Source organism: Thamnophis sirtalis, unplaced genomic scaffold (genome assembly GCF_051295495.1).
Source record: "Thamnophis sirtalis isolate CommonGarterSnake01/CBP01778 unplaced genomic scaffold, rThaSir2_p1.2 scaffold_3, whole genome shotgun sequence".
NCBI classification, from domain to species: Eukaryota; Metazoa; Chordata; class Lepidosauria; order Squamata; family Natricidae; genus Thamnophis; species Thamnophis sirtalis.
In genome coordinates this window covers 63,832,892-63,852,590 of record NW_028261383.1, presented here as the reverse complement: position 1 = coordinate 63,852,590, position 19,699 = coordinate 63,832,892, and positions in this window count along the sequence as shown.

The following is a 19,699-nucleotide window of genomic DNA, read 5'->3' as shown; positions in this document are numbered from 1 at the left end:
AAGTTTGAAAAAGCAACGTGGCTCCACCTGCAATCAAAGGCTCGGATCGGAAGGCAGCAGGGAAATTGGGGGGGGGTATGGCAGAGGAGCTGCTTTCAAGCCATTGGGAAATATATCCAATCCAACTTCTGTGTTTGTGTTTGTTTGAGAGTGAGTGAGTGAGAGAGGGATCCAACTTCTCTGTGTGCGTGTGTCTGTTTGAGAGAGGGGAGGGGGGGGAGAGAGGGAGGAAGGAGTGGGAGGGAGAAGAAAAAGAATGAAGGAAAACTTATTTTGCAAGGGGGAAAATGTCATTTAAATTGGAACTGAGCATGCCTGGCTGTGGAATTCTGGGAGTTGAAGTCCACAAGTCTAAAAAAATTGCTGCCTCACCAGCCATAAATCTCACCGCACGTCACTGTATTCAAGATCTCCTTCCATCTATTTTTCCCATAACTTAACCCCATGAGATAGATTGGAGCAGTGGTGAAAAATGTTCACTATTGGTTCTGTGGTGGGCTTGGTGTGGCTTGGTGGACGTGGCATGGTGGGAGTGGTGGGGCATGGTGGGGCATGGTGGGAGTGGCAGGGGAAGGATACTGTAAGATCTCCATTCCCCCCCCCATTCCAGGGGAGGGTTACTGCAAAATCCCCATTCCCTCCCGATCAGCTGGGACTCGGGAGGCAGAGAATAGATGGGGATGGGGGCAGACAGAGGTGGTATTTACCAATTCTCTGAACTACTCAAAATTTCTGCTACCAGTGCTCCAGAACTGATCAGAGCCTGCTGAATATCACCTCTGGGTTGGAGTAAGTAAATGTTCAAAATCACCCACTGAGCTTCCAGAGTTTGAAGCTAGGTCTTTGCAGTTCAAGACCAAGAACTTAACTGCTACACTAAATCGCTGGTAGAACTCTCTGATTAGATTTTGCACGTGGAATGTCCACGCTCAGTTCTTGGTGATAAAGTTATGAAATAACAGAGCTGAAATGGACCTTTTCCTGGCATCTAGAGGAGCCATGGTCCATCTGAATGGGAAGAGTTGGGGGAGACAGCATAGCACTAGTTATTTTAGCAGAGAATCCTGAAATCATTTATTATTTTATGCTGACGATACCTTACTGATCTTGTTTCTACAACATGCTTAATTGGTCAATGGAGTTTTGTTATTGTAAAGGGATCCTTCCCTCCCTCAAAGATGCATTGACCATCAGTTGGATTCAACCACACAACCTCTCCTGGGAACCTCAACCAACCGTGGGACATGGGGAGAGAACAGGTATAGATCTAATATACAAGTGGACTCTATCTACTTAAGACCAATAGGCTCAAACTCTTGCCACGTGTTCAACCTAGACTGTGCCTCAGTCAACGCCAAAGGGCTTACACAAGCTGATATCCAACTAAGAGCAGATCTGAGTGATGTAACTGATATGTGCCTATAATAATATTTACAGCAGCCCTGCAGATATTCCTTTGTCCCCTCATTCCCCAGGAGACACTGAATCATTGCTACTGGATAGCTGTCTGTAGATGTGATAAGAGTGGAAAAATAATTATGTTTTCCTACTCTTATCAACACAAGAAAATCTTGAAAAAATGTTCTTACCTATGGTGTGTGTGTGTGTGTGTGTGTGTGTGTGTGTGTGTGTGTGTTCTGCCAGTGGCACTTTAGCCATTTCTTCTGTTTTATCTTCCAAATTTCCTCTGAGAATCGGAGTATTCTGGGATGTATAAGAGACATTCCACCTAGAGGCAATCAAATTTAAGACCGTTGCCACTCCCTCTTTCCAGCAGCAACCAAGGCCTCAGTTGAACCATGGATCACAGCCTCAGGAAAACCCTCTAGTTTGCATGTTGTAGGTTGGCCCCTTCCTCCCTACAGTTAGGAGTGGCTGCAGAGAACTCCAAGGCTAACAGAGATTATCTGGCCAACACAAAGGCTAATCAGTCTCATAACCAATTATCTGCAGAGTCATGCCTTTGGAAGCCGACCAGAGTTTCTTGGATTACCATAAAAACTCCATCACCCCTGCCCTGGGCTGTCACATACTTGAAAGGTAGTCACATTCCAAGAGGAATCCCCTCTCCCTATGCCCATCCTAGTCTCAGCAATGCACCAGGACACCACTCTCATTCACTATTAGTTCATGGATCTGGGAGGCCATTTGGTAGCAGCAGCCAAATGATTAGGTGCTGAGACTGAGCATTGGAGCATGATACACTGAGTCTGCCTTTCCTAAGAGTGGCGTGTCCTATCTCCCACATACCACAATGCTCATTACCACTGCAGTGCTGCTATGCATGGTATTAAGACCCATCACCCCCAATCTCTTTCTCCCTTACCCCCAAACAAGGGGGCCCAACTCACACTCTGATGCCCCCCAAATCCCTGTACAGACGACTGGTTCTTCTAGATGTTTCTTCCCCAACATGTAGTGTTTCTGGCCTTGGACAGTCACACTTCTTTTTCTCATGCACAACAGCTAACCCACCCTCTACCACCCCTCATTTTCACCAGAATAGATCGACTTACAAAAGAGGGATCACTATTCCCCCATCCCATCTGTAAACCTACCCAACAGAGTTACTGTCACAATATCACAATCCAAGATAAATGGAGATCTGTCTTCTGATAAGAATTAGGAAGTGGGTGGAGATAAAAAATCCTCCCAAATAGATAAGAGTCCCAAGGGGCCATCTCCTGCTGGCTGTCACAGTATGAAAAATGGTAATGGAGAATATGAAAGAATCTGACTGAGCTTCGCGGTTCAGCTGTCCAACTTCTCAAAAAGAGATGAATTAAATTAGACTTTCTAAAGAGTGTCTGAGAGGAGTGAAGTCTCTGTGGATGATGATCTTGTGGCTCCTTTAAAATATTGGCTTTGTGTGTTTTAACCCACTGTTGAGATTCCACCTAAATGTGGAAGTGGAGTTGAAAAGCCATTCCTTCAGCTTTACTGAAATACCAGATTCATCACATCAGGCTGTTTCATCAACTGTATCTCTTCCAACACAAAAGAGGTGAAGAAGAGAATTGGAAGCAATGCCATGAACTTCAGTGGTCATGCTGAGAGACCATATATCTTTTTATCTTCCTGAACTATTTCTTATCCAATCGTTATGATTAACTATTATTTAACTTTGAGAGTTAATGTCTGGATTGGCCTCTTCTCTTCTCTCCCCTTCCCATAGCCCAGTTTTCTTTTGTACTGTGTCTGTCATTTTGCATAAGGTGTTCTAGGACCGGGTTTGTTTGTTTTTTGGCAATTGAATAAAAAGAATCCATGAGTAGCCTTCTTTTTTTTTTAAAGGAAAGGCACTGGTGGCAAAATTGTCATTAAAATAATGATTTAATATAAATACATGGGGGGGGCTTTGAAATGAAATGGATATACTTGGCCAATCTCAGAAAGGAACCCCAAAAGCTGTAAAATTTGCAGAGGCTGGCTGTTAAATGTCTAGGATCTAGACAACTTTAATCAGGAGAACATAACCAAAGGTGATATACATGTTGTAGACTTAGGCCTCGATGTGGTACTTTAAGGGCTAAGGCTTAGACTTGCCATAGCTATTCAAGATCCTCAAGTCCTCCATCCATTGCGACTCTTACTCTTCAGTGGGTTGGCCTTATATTTAATAGGAATTATTGAGGAAAAGACTTGTTGTCCATGTGCATCACTTTTTCCATGTGCATCCCTTACAAGACTGCTTGGATGCCTAGTCAGTTGCAGGTAGATATAGATGTGGAAGGAACTTCCTGCAGGCTATTTCCTTGCTCCCCGCCCCCAATTTATGGGGCTGAGAAAGTGTCTTTTAGTTGAGCAGCGGGGAGTGAGATGCTTTAATATCTACTGTAGGCATATAATTCAAACTTTCTGTATGATTCTCACCTGTTGCCAATTTCCTCTACTTTACTTTATAGTTTGACTCCCAATGTAGAGGGGGAAATATCATGTTTTCAGGATTAAAAGTACATTTTGAAAATTCATGCCTGTTCACAATATCCTAAATTGGCTGCTTCAGGCCACATCCCCTCTCTATCCAAATGACAGGGCCATCCTGACTTGGAAAAAAATCACTCTGTCTTCAGTTCAGAATTTAGCGGCTTGTTTGCAGGAAGGCCTCCATAATGAACACACAAAGCTGGTTCAGCTCAAATGCATTTATCCCCCGTGCTAGTAGTTTGCCCAGACATGATTTCATTAACAGCCTGATAGTACTTTATAGAGCACTTGGCCTGCACACATACACACAGAAAAAGCAGAACAGAAATACATAAAAGCATTTGGAATTACTTCATAAAAAACAAAATCACAGTATTAACCAACTGACCTTTGCTCAGTGCAGACCTGCTAATTTTAGCAATTACAGCCAACAACTTGAACATATCAAGTGGGCAACTGTTTAACAATAATGACATCTGCTTGGAAAATCCAATTAGGTCTAAACATCTTTAAATCCCCACTAGGGGATACCTGCTTTCTTTTTGCTACTGTTAGTTTCTGCCTAATAGGATTTTAAACTCCCGGCCTGCTGTACATCGCAGGCACAGTGGCCATCTCTCCCAGGAGTGCCAATGGCAGGGCTGCGATCATATTAACCAACAAGCAAGAGTCTCTCTTTGGACAGTGATGGAAGCAGTTTGATTTTTTTTTGATGGCCTAATCTGATAGAGCAGTGCATTAGCCAGATCCCTTCACTCCTACATTTCCCCTGCCCCATCTTAACTCGGATGTTTTGTGGTTTAAAAGCAAATGGTCAGGTTTGGGTATTCCCTAAGGCTTTCATCTCAAGGGCAGGGGAGAGTTATTGCTGATCTTGCATGGTTGCAAGAGGATTTGGTGTATGTGGCTCTTTGCTTCGTGCCTTCCTGGACTGGATATCAAGTAAGAAATGCCAGTCGAGAGAAACTGTATTGAGATCAGTAACATCGGAATTATCTTACGCATTAGGCTACATGTAAATCAGCTCCCACTTTTGCATGAAGAACCCACTCTGCTCTGGGTTTTAGGATCCTTTGCATTTTAAGCCTGGGTGTTTTAATTATTGTAAAATACAACTACCCAAAATTGACAAGAGGTAGACAATTGGTTTTTGTGATTCCCTCTGTGGGATCAGTTGCACTCAGTGTTACTAGTTTAAAGTACAACATTGAATCTTCAAAATCCCAATTACAAGGGAGCTTTGAAGAGTTACCTTCACCCCAGAGGTGGTATTCAGCAGGTTCTGACCAGTTCTGGAGAACTGGTAGCGGAAATTTTGAGTAGTTCCAAGAACCGGTAAATGCCATCTCTGACTGGCCTCACCTCCAATCTATTCTCTGCCTAGTCCCAGCTGATCGGGAGGGAATGGAGATTTTACAGTATCCTTCCCCTGACATGCCCACCTAGCCACGCCCACCTAGCCATGCCATGTCCACCTAGCCATGCCATGCCCACAGAACCGGGAGTAAAAAATTTGAACCCCACACTGTTTCACTCATATCACACACTTTCAAGAATGCAGATTTGTCTCTTGTCCATCTCCCAGAACAATCAGATGAGTGGATAAGCAGCCAAAGTTTTCACTTCTACACTGATCTGCAATGCTTCTCCATCTTAAAGTTTCTCCTGTGCCATTTATTTTTGAGGATGATCTCAAGTCGTTGCTTTGTGGTAGCTGTTGAAGGTTTTGACTTGCTCGCTATGAGGAAGAATGTACCTCAACAGTTCTGGAGGCAACAGGTTCAGGGAGTCAAAGATACGTTATAAGAAACCAAAGTTCAAATGACAAGCATCTGGCAGCAGAACAATCATTGTTTCATTTAAGTATTGCAAAGGGGAGACCATCTAGCAACCTTATTTAAAAAGAAAAGAAAGCTTCTAGCAGCCTGGGATCAAGAGACTAATTGGAGGTCAGTGCTGTACACGTAATTTGTGCACATCACGATATGGCAAGCTAGTGGGGGCCAATACACCATGTAATCCAGTGGTGGGTTTCAAAATTTTTTAGAATCTCTTCTGTTGGTGTGGCCTGCTTTGTGGGAGTGGCTTGCTGGCCATGTGACGGGGTCAGAGTGGCTTGCTGGCCATGTGACCAGGTGGGAGTGGCTTTCCAGCCATGTGACTGGTTGGGCATGGCCAACTTGTAAAATGTGGTGAAACTCACTTAACAAAGCTCTTGCTTAGCAACCAAAATGTTGGCTCAGAAACTCTGGCATTTGAAGCACGCAAGTCTTAAAGCTGTCAAGTTACAAGACCCTTGCACCCCTAACCCTTTAGGGGGAAAAAACCCTAGGGGTGTTCAAACTTGACAGCTTTAAGACTTGTGGACTTCAATTCCCAGAATTCCTCCTCTCGCACTTCATCTTGATGATGTGCGGATGGGTGGGGGGAGGGAGCTGCAACCGGTTCTAAACAGCACTGTAGATTTGTGGAACCTCTTCTATAGAAAAGGTTAGAACAGGCAGGAACCCACCCCTGATGTAATCTATAGAATTGTTAATATGAGTTATCATCTATATATTTAGGAGGGCTGGATAATGATAACTTTGGTCACTATAGTGTAGCCTTTCTCAAACTTTTTTATCCAGAAAACTCTTGAAATAATTTACAGGCTCAGAGCACCCCAATATAAAAATAGTTATATCTATTGTTCATGGAATGTTAGCATGACAGGTAAAAAAGTCACAGCATGTAAAAATTCCCACCACTGCAGGGGCTAGTATTGCATAGGACATGACATTCAAAAAATGAGTTCCATTTTTTTTCATCATGAGCTCTCAGGAAACTTGTAATAACCTAATGGAAAACCCTAAAGTTGGCTTAGTTTATGGAGTGAAATCTGCTACAGCACAAGAGTTAGCCATAAGATTTGGTTTGGTTTGGTTTGGTTTATTGGATTTATATGCTGGCTTGGTGTCAAGCCGTCAGGGAAATCAGGAGATCCAGGCAATTCAAATGGATAAATAAAGATTTATTGCAAACTTAAGGTTTAGGTTTTAGGTTTTATTGGGATTTATATGCCGCCCTTTTCCCTGAGGGGACTCAGGGCGGCTTACAACCACAGGGGAGGGGAGGTGCAAGGTCAAAACAAAACAATTGGTGAACAAAAGAAAAATAATAAAACACAACTTTCATTCAGCAATCAAACACTCGGGCGGGTGATTGGAAACCTATTCCCAGGCCTGCTGGGAGAGCCAGATCTTGAGGGCTGCGCGGAAGGTCTGGATCGTGGTGAGGGTGCGGATCTCCATGGGGAGCTCGTTCCATAGGGCCGGGGCAGCAGCAGAGAAGGCTCTCCTCCGTGTAGTCGCCAGTCGGCATTGACTGGCTGATGGAATTCGGAGGAGGCCTAGTCTGTGCGATCTAATTGGTCGATTTAGGGAGGTAATCGGCAGAAGGCGGTCTCTCAAGTACCCAGATCCACTACCATGGAGTGCTTTAAAGGTGGTCATTAGTATCCTGAAGCGCACCCGGAGACCAACAGGTAGCCAGTGCAGCTCGCGGAGGACAGGTGTAACGTGGGCGAACCGAGGTGCGCCCACTATCACTCGCGCGGCCGCATTCTGGACTAGCTGTAGTCGCCGGATGCACTTCAGGGGCAACCCCATGTAGAGCCCATTGCAGTATTCCAGTCTAGAGATCACAAGGGCTCGAGTGACTGTTGTGAGGGCCCCCCGATCTAGATCTAAGATCTCTACAAAAATCTGAGTTACTAATCATCACGGCAATTTGGTGGTAGATAAGGAATTCAAGGTGGGCTGGACTTAGATTTCTTGTGGGCGCAAAGGGATTCAAGTCTGATGACGTGCTTTACCCATCCCTCGGGCTCAACCAATCTCATTCAACCAATATGTTGTGCATGACAATAAAGAATTATTATTATTATTGTACAATTGTATCACAGCAGCCAGTTGTTTCGCCGGATTTGGCATTGGTTACTAGTCGGGCCCCACCCAGGGGCCTAGGACGTCGTAACGTATTTTCGTAATATGCGTGCAGATCCAAGCAGTGCGGCTTTTTGCATTTGACTGATGGTGATTTTGTCAATTTTTAACTGTTTTAAATGTAATTCCAGTGCTTTTGGAATAGCACCCAGTGTGCCAATTACCACTGGAATTACCACTGCTGGTTTGTGCCATAGTCGTTGAATTTCGATTTTTAAGTCCTGGTATCTTGCGATTTTTTCATGTTCCTTCTCGGCGACCCTGCTATCACCTGGTATTGCGATGTCTATGATTGTGACCTTATTTTTCTCAACCAGTGTGATGTCTGGTGTATTATGCGCCAGTATTTTGTCGGTTTGTATACGGAAATCCCACAAGATCTTGACCATCTGATTTTCGGTGACTTTTTCAGGCTGATGTTCCCACCAGTTTTTTGCTGTTTTGATGTTATAATTTTTGCACAAATTCCAATGGATCATTTGTGCTACTGAATTGTGGCGCAATTTATAATCAGTCTGCATGATTTTTTTACAGCAGCTGAGTATGTGATCAACAGTTTCATCAGCTTCTTTGCAAAGTCTGCATTTGGCATCATCAGAGGATTTTTCTATTTTGGCCTTAATGGCATTTGTGCGGATAGCTTGTTCTTGCGCAGCCAGGATTAGTGACTCTGTTTCTTTCTTTAATGTACCTGTTGTTAACCATAACCAAGTTTGTTCACTGTCCACTTTATCTTTTATTTTTTCCAGAAATTGGCCATGCAGTGCTTTGTTCTGCCAACTCTCCATTCTTGATTTTATCACATCTTTTCTGTATTCTTGTTTCATCTGTTGGGCCTTCAGTAGATTTTTGTTCTTTACTTCGATTAATAGATGTTCTTGATTTTCTTTTAAATAATCAGCCAGTGCATGTTTTTCTTCTTCAACTGTTTGCTTCACTTGTAATAATCCTCTGCCACCTGATTTTCGGGGCAGATACAATCTATCAGTATCACCACGTGGATGTAAACTGTAGTGCATTGTCATTAGTTTCCTGGTTTTTCGGTCCAAAAGGTCCAAATCAGCTTGTGTCCAGTTAACTATACCAGCTGTGTATCTTATAACTGGTATTACCCAGGTATTTATGGCCTTGATTGTATTTCCACCATTCAATTTAGATTTTAAAATTTTCCTAACTCTGTTGGTGTACTCTCGCCTGACAATAGTTTTTACTTCTCCATGCTTGATGTTATCCAACTGCAGAATGCCTAAGTATTTGTAGGCTTCATTTTCTTTGCATTTAATTAATTGGCTATTGGGCATTTCAATTCCCTCGCATGCAGTGATTTTGCCCCTTTTTATGGATACAGTGGCGCATTTTTCCATGCCAAACTGCATTGAAATATCGGTGCTGAATACTCGGACTGTGTTTGTCAATGATTGGATTTCAATTTCTGACTTTCCATAGAGTTTCAAATCATCCATATATAGTAAATGTGAAATTTTTTCAGCTTCTTTGGCTGTTTGGTATCCTAATTTCATTTTTTTAAAGATTACTGATAGTGGGATCATTGCGATGATGAAGAGAAGAGGTGAAAGTGAATCACCCTGGAAAATTCCTCGCTTGATATTAACCATTCCATAGATCTCATTCCCTACTGCCAACTCAGTTCTCCATTGTTTCATCACCTTTTCAGTAAAGGATGTAATATTTTTGCTAATGCCAGTTGTTTCTAAGCATTTTATGATCCAACTATGTGGCAGTGAGTCAAATGCCTTTTTGTAATCAATCCAGGCCATATTCAAGTTTGTTTTTCTGTTCTTACAATTTTCTAATATCATTTTATCAATTAGAAGCTGATCTTTTGTGCCCCTGCTCCTTCTTTTGTTGCCTTTTTGCTCTACTGGCAAGATGTTGTTTGTTTCCAAATAATCCATCATGTTATCTGCAATTTTTTATTATTATTATTATTATTATTATTATTATTATTATTATTATTATTATTATTATTATTATTATTACAACACAATTGTATCACAGCGGCCAGTTGTTTCGCTGGATTTGGCATTGATTACTATTTTCAAACAGTTAGGTAGCCCTTTAGGTATTGCTCCAAGGGTGGTGGTGGTGGTGGTGGTGGTGGTAGTAGTAGTAGTAATAATAATAATAATAATAATAATAATAATAATAATAATAATAATAATATGAAAAATCTGGACTAGGGAAGAAAACATCTGTATTATGAAAGCTTACTATCAGTCTGAGCCAGCAAAACGTGGATTTCAAAAACAAATGCATCAGATTTGTAAGGTGAACCACACAGACTGTGATATCAGTGAACAAAGGCTAATAGACCAAAGATGTGTAATTCTAAGCCACAAATGTTTCACTACAGCAGAATTAAAAGGAATCAAAGAGAAAGCAACTAATGAGTATACCAACAAAGAAGAGTAATGTCAAGAATGATTTGCAGACTCAAAAGCAAATTGAGGAAGAAAGGGAGGAAGAAGATGCTGAAATGGATGAAGATAAAGAACAAGGAAGCAGTGAAGAACAAACACCAACAGATGTTGCTCAATTAGCTGAGAAAATAAAGCATCAAATGGAAGATGCTAAAAGAACACGTTTGCTAAGAATTGAGAAAGGTCAATGAGGCTGTGCAAACCATTCAAACCACCACATTAGCTGAAACAAACCAGCTGATGTATGCAGAAGCCTTCATAACCATCAAAGAATCGGGTTTGAAAATACAAAAGAACCAAAGAAGCAAGAAGAGGAAGCCTAAATGGAAAATTCAGTTGGAATTGAAGATAACTCAATTCAAGAAAAACTCACAGTTCAGAACAAATCAGCACCAGTTTTATAAGAGCTTAGAAAGTGGAGATGGAGTAACAACAAATGAAAAGCCTGATAAAGAGAAAGCTCTGAAATTCTGGAAGAATTTGTGGGAAAACAACAAGAAGCACAACAGAAATGCAAAATGGATCAAACAGATTGAGGATTCTATTAAAGTGCATAAAATGGAAGATGTGAAAATAACAAAAGAAATGGTGCAAAGATAGTCAAGAAAAGTGAAGAACTGGAGTGCACCTGCACGAGATGAGTTACATGGCTTCTGGTTAAAGGCACTTACAAGTGTACACAAAAGATTGGCAGCCCAAATGAACCAGATCTTAAAAACACCTGAAAATGATGAATGGATGACAACTGGAAGAATATTTTTGATCCAAAAAGATAAAGAAAAAGGAAAGGATCCTGGAAACTATAGGCAAATCACCTGTTTGCCAACAACATACAAGCTCCTTACTGGTATCATCGCAAACCAAATTTATGAATACTTGGAAAGAAATAACTTGCTTCCTGTAGAACAGAAAGGTTGCTGCAAAAATTCAAGAGGAACAAAGGACCGACTGCTGATAGACAAACTAATCCTAAAGAATTCAAAGAAAAGACGAACCAACCTGTTCATGGCTTGGATAGACTATAAGAAAGCATTTGATTCAGTTCCCCATAGCTAGATCAAGAAATGCCTGAAAATCTTTGACATCAGCAGCAACATACAAAAATTCATGGAAACTTCAATGAACCTCTGAAAAACGAAGCTTATAGCTAATGAAGAAGTACTGGGTGAAGTTGAAATTAAACGAGGCATTTTCCAGGGTGATTCCCTTTCACCCCTACTGTTAGATCTGGTAAAGGAGGCACAAAAGGCTTCAGTAAACAACATCTCTTTTTTGCAGGTCAAGTAAACATCCGGCTGGGGAATGGTCTGTCCCCAGGGATCTGTCAGACCTCTTGACCAATGAGATTCAACCTCTGTTCCCGCCAGAACAGAGAACCTTGGTGGAAACCTCTTTCAGTCTGTCAACAGGGGGGAATATCTAACACCCCTCCCCTCTAGGATGGGACCATCAAACTAGTGATGTAGTCACGCAGGTAAGCGGGCTTTTGCGTAGCCTGACCTGGGCAAATCAGTCTTGGTGTTTCCTTTGCACAACTTGGATGGACCTGTTGCTCCTGCAGACCCGCCTGGTGGAACCTCCTAGAACTTTTCACAGGCCGCAGTTGGAGCTTCTGGCGTTGACTTGCTCAGAGCTCTCTGTGGGCCTGCATCGAAGTCAGATAAGTCTTCCGATATTCTCGCGCTTTCCTTGGGTTTGGAGGCACTGTTATTTTTCGTGTCGTTTCTTTCAGTTTGTGCAGGAGTTATATTTGGTTGTCTAAGCGCTGAGTTAGACAAGCGGCTACGGAGTTGGTCTATATGCCTTCTCCAATTTCTACTGCCCTCGAGTTTTACTGTGTACAACCGAGGACCGGTAATTCCAATTATAGTTGCGGGAATCCATAACGTTCCCTCGGTGTAGTTGTGTGCATATACTGAAACTCCTATGGTAAAAGACCTGACTTTGCTCGTGGAGTCAGGGGGTGTTGAGGTGGAATAATTTGGGTGTAGCTGATCTAAGTGAGACCTTAAGCGGCGGCCCATGAGGAGTTCAGCGGGGCTTCTTCCAGTGGTTCCAGCACTGGGTGTGATGTGTTGTATGAGTAAGTAGTGATCAATTCGTGTTTGCCAATTGCCTGGGCCCATCCTAGTGAGGCCTTCCTTTGCGGATCTTACCATTCGTTCTGCCTGGCCATTGGAGGCATGGACGTGAATTGGGGCCCATTGTCAGAGACTAGTACATCAGGGAGGCCGTGCTTGGAGAATAGTCTCCGTAGTACCTTGATGACTGATTCCACTGTACTGGAATTCATCAGGACTACTTCCAACCATTTTGAATATGCATCCACAACTATGAAGAAGGTTTGGCCATGGACTGGTCCAGCGAAGTCTATGTATATTCTGGACCATGGTGCTTGCAGGCGCTCCCATTCCTTGGCGGTCGCTTACGGGGGAGCCGGTCTGGACTCCTGACAGGGTGTGCATGTAGCCACTCATTCTTGTATGTACCTGTCCATGTTAGGCCACCAAACATAACTCCTTGCTAGAGACTAACACCTACTTTTTATACTCTCAATGCTACCACTGACAATCATTTTGAAGAAGATGAGCTATGGATACGAACATGCAAAGAAAGGACTGAAAATTTCACAGTTGGTGTACATGGATGATTTGAAGCTGCTTGGTAAAATAAAAGCTGAACTGAATTTATTAATTGAAAGCACAAAAGAATTTAACCAAGACATTGGTATGCAGTTTGGAATTGACAAATGTGCAACAATGGCAACCAAGGCAGGCAAGGTCATAGAAGATAATGGAATAGAACTTGAGAATGAAGGAATGATAAAGGCAGTGAAACCAGAAGAAGGCTACAAGTACTTGGGGATTTTAGAGGCCTCTGACTTAATGCATAATAAAGTCAAGGAATTAACTTCAGCCAAGTACATTTGATGAATTCGCAAGATATTAAAGTCCAAATTGAGTTGGGGAAACATCATAAAAGCCATAAATACCTGGGCTATACCTGTGATTCGATACTCTGCAGGAATAATTGACTGGACCCAGATGGAGTTGGACAATTTGGACAGAAAAACAAGGAAACTTATGATAATGAATCATGCTTTGCACCCTAAAAAGTGATGTTGACCGATTATATCTACCAAGAGCAGAGGGTGGTTGAGGACTCCTACAAGTAAAACAGACTGTGGAAGAAGAAAAACACAGCTTGAATGATTACATCCAGAAAAGTGAAGAACCAATGATTAAGGAAGGAAATAAAGAAGGCATTTTAAAGACAACTAAGTCAAAAGCAGAATATAAGAAAGAAGTAATTGAGAAGTGAGCTGAAAATTGGAAAAACAAAGCTATGCATAGCCAATACTTGAAAAGTATTGAAGGCAAAGCTGACCAAAAGCTAACTTGGAGCTGGTTAAGATCAGGAGCACTGAAAAAAGAAACAGAAGGCTTTATTTTGGCAGCTCAAGAACAAGTCTTAGCCACAAACTGCATGAAGGCAAAAATTCAACATGTTACCACCAACAGCAAATGTCGCCTCTGTAATGAGAAAAATGAGACAGTCAACCATTTGATCAGTGGGTGCAGCAAAATTTCACAAACTGACTACCTACAATGCCATGACCGTGTTGCTAAGATCATTCACTGGAAATTGTGCCAAAAGTTTGGATTTGAGTACAGTAAAACCACTGGGAACATCAGGTTCAGAAGGTTTTAGAGAATGAGAAAGTCAAGATCTTGTGGGACTTCAGAATTCAGACTGACAGGCACTTGACCCACAACACACCTAACATAGCAATAGTTGAAAAGAAAAAAGTATGTTTCATTGACATTGCAATACCTGGAGATGGATGAATTGAAGATAAACAGCAAGAAAAAAATCACAAAGTACCGGGACTTGCAAATTGAAGTTGAGCAACTGTGGAAAAAGAAATTTTGTGTTGTCCCGATTGTAACTGGAGCCCTTGGAGCAATATCTAAATGGCTACCTCACTATTTGGAAATTTTAAATTTATCAGGCTTGAACATTCTGACTCTACAAAAAACCATCCTACATGGAACAGCTTATATCCTCCGACGTTACCTTAACAGTTCCTAGGTCCTTGGTTAGGACTCGAGCTGTTGAGCTACCAACCAGCCCCAAAGGCTGTGAATCTCACCAAAGATTAACCAAATAAGAGTAGTAGTAGTAGTAGTAGTAGTAGTAGTAGTAGTAGTAGTAGTAACAACAACAACAACAACAACAACAACAACAACCTACATAAGGGCAGAATTGTGGGCAGGACTGTGTTAGTGAAAACGGTGAAGCCAAAACAAAAACAGTATTTAATGTACTGTATAGTTAAATTAGTTCAACATAAAAATACTATTAAATATATTGGGAGAAACGCTAAGGGTATTTAATGGCAACCCTTTGAAGTGTCATCTCTGTCAGGTAGATCAGGCCAAGAAAAAGATGCAGCAGAGATTTCAGGAATGGTGACTGAAAATCTTTCCAGACCCTTCACAGCCTATTTTTAAGGACGGCACAGTCAGGGGGGTGGGAGAGCTGTTCTAAATCTCTTTCTCACACTTTTGCTCTTCTCAGGAATAAAAAAATAGTTTGCCTTGCCTACCCCCTCTCAAGGCCAAAGCAAAAATCCTCTTAACTCTTTGTGGGCCTGGACCTTTGAGAGTCTGGGGAAACCCACAGTTGTTATGTGGTCTGATCTCCTCTTCTTGTACTTGAATCGCATAACTGGGGTTATGCTCAGTGTAGCTCTACATGCAGCACTCTTAATTCACATGGGATGTGAGTTACGGCAGGGAGTAGTAAAGAAGGCTTTGCTTGTGTTAGGTGGAGGAGATATAGTTTACAAGCATTTTTCCCAATCTATGCCTTCTTCCACATCCGGGGTGAAATCCAGCAGGTTCTGACAGGTTCTTAGCAGAAATTTTGAGTAGTTCAGAGAACTGGCAAATGCCACCCCTGGCTGGCCCCAGAGAGGGGAGGGAATGGAGATTTTGCAGTATCCTTCCCCTGCCACGCCCACCAAGCCACGCCCACAGAACCGGTACAAAAAAAAATTGAATTTCACCACTGCTTCACATGTAATGGCTACATATTCAGTTCTTTTAAGTACAACTGGCAACTAACGGCCATTTGATTTTTAGGATTATTTTATTCATTCCTGCTAGTATGGGTGATCTGGCTATACTTAATTATCTCTGCCTTTCCTTATGCTCTTTGGATGCTTACCTTGAATTTGTAGACTGGTTACAAGTCTGGATATGAGGGCTTGTAATTAGCACTGACAATGTTACCTAGATAGGGTAATGAAACGTGTGCAACAAAACAAGCAAGCTCAGAGAGCACCAAGGACCCCTCATTTCAACTCTGAGCTACAAATATTCTCCTTTATTAGAAAGCCTGGATATCTTCATCAAGCTATAGGTATATTATCCAGAATGTACAATATTGCCATCCTGAAGATGGTAACAATTTTGGTAGGTCCATTTTATGAAGATACAGCAGCAGCTGTGTTGTGCCGTGTGTGTGTGCGCGTGTGTGTCCGTGCGTATGTGCAAACATGCATGAATGCAGACAAGATGACAGTCATGACATCACAGTTGAAGTCCCACTCTTTTGTATGTGTATGTGATGTTGAACATGTGCAAAAGATGCTGCAATCTAATCACAATGACTTTCTTGACTCCTTTGGACACATGGTTTAAATGGCCAGATTGGCATAGGCATTGGTGAATTTTCATTACACTATATGTAACACAACCATTTACATTTTTATACATATGGTTATGATAATGAGCGCTAGCTAAATGTGTAATATACAATGTAATCTTTAGTTCTACCTTCCTTGAATACGGGATGGCTGACACATACAATATGCAACTTTATTCTCTGGAGACGTAACGTATTCTTAACTTTACATACAGTTTGTTTACACAAACACAAAAAGTTTCAATTTAATTTTATTACATTAAATGATTTCACTGATCAAAGACTGAACAGGAAATGAATACAAATGATTGTGACAAAGTTTGAAAAATTAATTATATAAAAACATGGTGGTTGCTCAAAAATGTAGAATTATTATTCATTCTTAAGCATTTTAGATTTTAGAGAAACTTTTGATAACACAGGTGCATTTCCTTACAGCAGTGGTCTCAGAACTATCTTAAGGGGGTCAGGTCAATTTTTAATTGCTTGTTTGCAAGTGAAGAATCCACTTTGAAACTGTCGCTGCTGGAATACATGTGTAAAACAACAGAGTCTGAGGTTGTTGGTTTGCTCCTCCTCCTCCTCTTCCTCCTCCTCCTCCTCCTCCTCCTCCTCCTCCTCCTCCTCCTCCTCCTCCTCCTCCTCCTCTTCTTCTTCTTCTTCTTCTTCTTCTTCTTCTTCTTCTTCTTCTTCTTCTTCTTCTTCTTCTTCTTTTTGGAAGGGTAATGACATTATTCAGTATGGGGGAAAGGGGTTCAGGCAGAGATGAAATTCAGCAGGTCATCTGACAGGTTCTGGAGAACCGGTAGCAGAAATTTTGAGTAGTTCGAAGAATCAGCAAATACCACCTCTAACTGACCCCAGAGTGAGATGGGAATGGAGATTTTGCAGTAGCCTTCCTCTGCCATGCCCACCAAGCCACGCCCACAGAACCGGTAGTAAAAAAAATTGAATTTCACCACTGGGTACAGGTAGTGCTCAACTTATGACCATAATGGAGCCTGGAATTTTGATTGTAAACCATAATGGTCATTACTCAAGGCATCCACATGACAGACCAGATTTTACAACTTTTTTGCAGTTATCGTTAAGCATAATGCTGCAGGCATAAAGCAAACATTGTTAGTTGTTAAGCACATTCCTACAGGTGGGTTTTTGTTTTGATAGAAACCAGCAGAAAAAGCCGGTTTCTGGAAACAAGGTTGCAAATCGTGTCATATGATCGCAGAACACTGCAAATAAAGGCAAACCAGTTGCCAAGTGCTCCAAATCGGTCATGGGATCTGGTGTGTATGTCTCCATGGGTGGGCTACCATCAGAACTCCAGAGAACTGGGTTGTAAGTACCATTTGGTACTTTGAGGGGAGGTCAATCATAATTTTGAATAGTTGTTAAGTGAGGACTTTCTGTATTTGAGTCAAACAGTTTAAGAAATATGGCCATGAATTGGAAAGGCAATGCCAGAGGATTTCTTTTTGAATCAAGCTATATTAGGTAAAGGTTCCCCTCACATATATGTGCTAGTCGTTCCTGACTCTAGGGGGTGGTGCTCATCTCCGTTTCAAAGCCAAAGAGCCAGTGCTGTCCGAAGATGTCTCCATGGTCATGTGGCCGGCATGACTAAGTGCCAAAGGCACACGGAACACTGTTACTTTCTCACCAAAAGTGGTCCCTATATTTCTACTTGCATTTTTATATGATTTTGAACTGCTAGGTTGGCAGAAGCTGGGACAAGTAACAGGAGCTCACTGTTACATGGTGCTAGGGATTTGAACTGCCGAACTGTCGACCTTTCTGATCAACAAGCTCAGTGTCTTAGCCACTGAGCCACCTGAAAAATCCCCACGTACATCTTTGCAATATAATGGGTAATGTAAATCAGCATTTCCCCAACCTTTCCGGGGGTGGAGAGGAGGGGAAGAGGGAATTATGTTGTGTGAGGGACGGGCGCGTGCCCCCACCACTCATGTAAATGGGGCTAAGTACACCTGTGCATGCCGACCTGCCACTCACACGGTCTGGTTGCAAATAGGCCATGGTCCAGTAATGGGCCACAGTCCACAGGTTGGGGACCCCTGATGTAGTTTATGAATATATATTACATAGAAAACTGTGGTTTTGGTTCTGCTGTTTGCTAATCTAATTCAATTTTCTTTACAGTTCCTAATCTGGAGAAAGTTAAAACATTATCCACTATTGATTTCACCTACCTACTGTTTCTTAACTATAGTTTTAAGATCAATTTAATCACTGCCCAGCAGAACTGGGTAAACTCAAATAAAATGAGATGCTTAAACTGAAACATTTTTATGGATTTCAATGCAAACAATTCTGTATTGGATTGTGATCCAAGTGTGCTCAAGATTTATTTATTTTAACCCATTATGGTATCATAAAGACCTAATTTAACTGCTATAGTACTTAGATAAGGACAATCTCTCATCTACTGAAGGGTCTATCAGAAGAACCAATAAGAATGATTTTGAAAACTCTTGAATTAGATCTCTCTCCCTCTTTCTCTCTCTCTCTCTCTCTTCCTCCCTCCCTCTCCCTCTCCCTCTCAGTAACAGTGAAATAGGTGTTGTTGGCCAGTTGGGAACAAGTATATATCCACTGGCAGGACTATTGCAGAAATAGTAATTTCACACTATAATTAAAACATACATATGCAGTAACAATCATACTTTTCAGGAAAAAAGTATAAACAATTTAAGGATATTGTAGTATCTGATCAGATCTAATTCCCAGGGTGCATTAATATAGTTTGGCTGTTCTTTCTTCAAGGAGATCAAACACCACAGAAATTGAGCAGATCCAGGTTTCAATATACCAGATTAAATACGCCAGATCTGAATAGCAAAAATATGGTCAGCCACTAGTTGGCAGCAAAAAGTTAGTGTTTTATCTGTCTGCCTGCTACCATTTAAAGGTCTGTTTTCTGGAACAAGATTACGCAGCCCTAAGATAGATGCAAGTGATCTGGTGGAAGCGAACGGTTTTGATCCTCCCAGCAATTCAACAAAGTAAATTGGGGCAAAGAGATAGTAACCAAGGTGATTCAATGAGCTTCATGAATGTGTTGGGATTTGAACACAGAACCCTTAGGTTCCACTACAGCCTTTGTCAACTAGTGCTCTACCAGGTTATTGGACTGTAACAATGTGTGTCAGGGTTCCAAGTAATACACCCATAGCAAACAAAACTCTGAGGCAGGTAGATTCCTCAAAGAATAATGTTATTGTATTTATCATATTGGCACAAGCTGGTGAAAACTGACTCTCGATGTTCCCATGGTTTTCACCTAATTGAAAGTAAGTGTTTTTCCCCTTTCTCAAACAACTAGGTACATGGTCCAATCAAGGTGCTGTCCGGTTGCCTGGTAACTTCATTCCTCCTCTCTCCGGCCCTCTGTGGGAATATCCTTGGTTCCCAGGAGAAAGTATTTTGTTTTGGCTACAAAACCCCAGCTATTTCTATTCCCCCTCCCTATCCCCCAGCTCCAGTGTGCCAATGCTAAAGCTTCAAAATGGCTTCCGTCAGGTCAGCTTCAGGGCTGATAGTGTGGTTCCTTCCTCAAAGAGTGTATCAAGATGGAAAAATCCTAGATCATGTGGTGCAATGTATAGAATATATTAT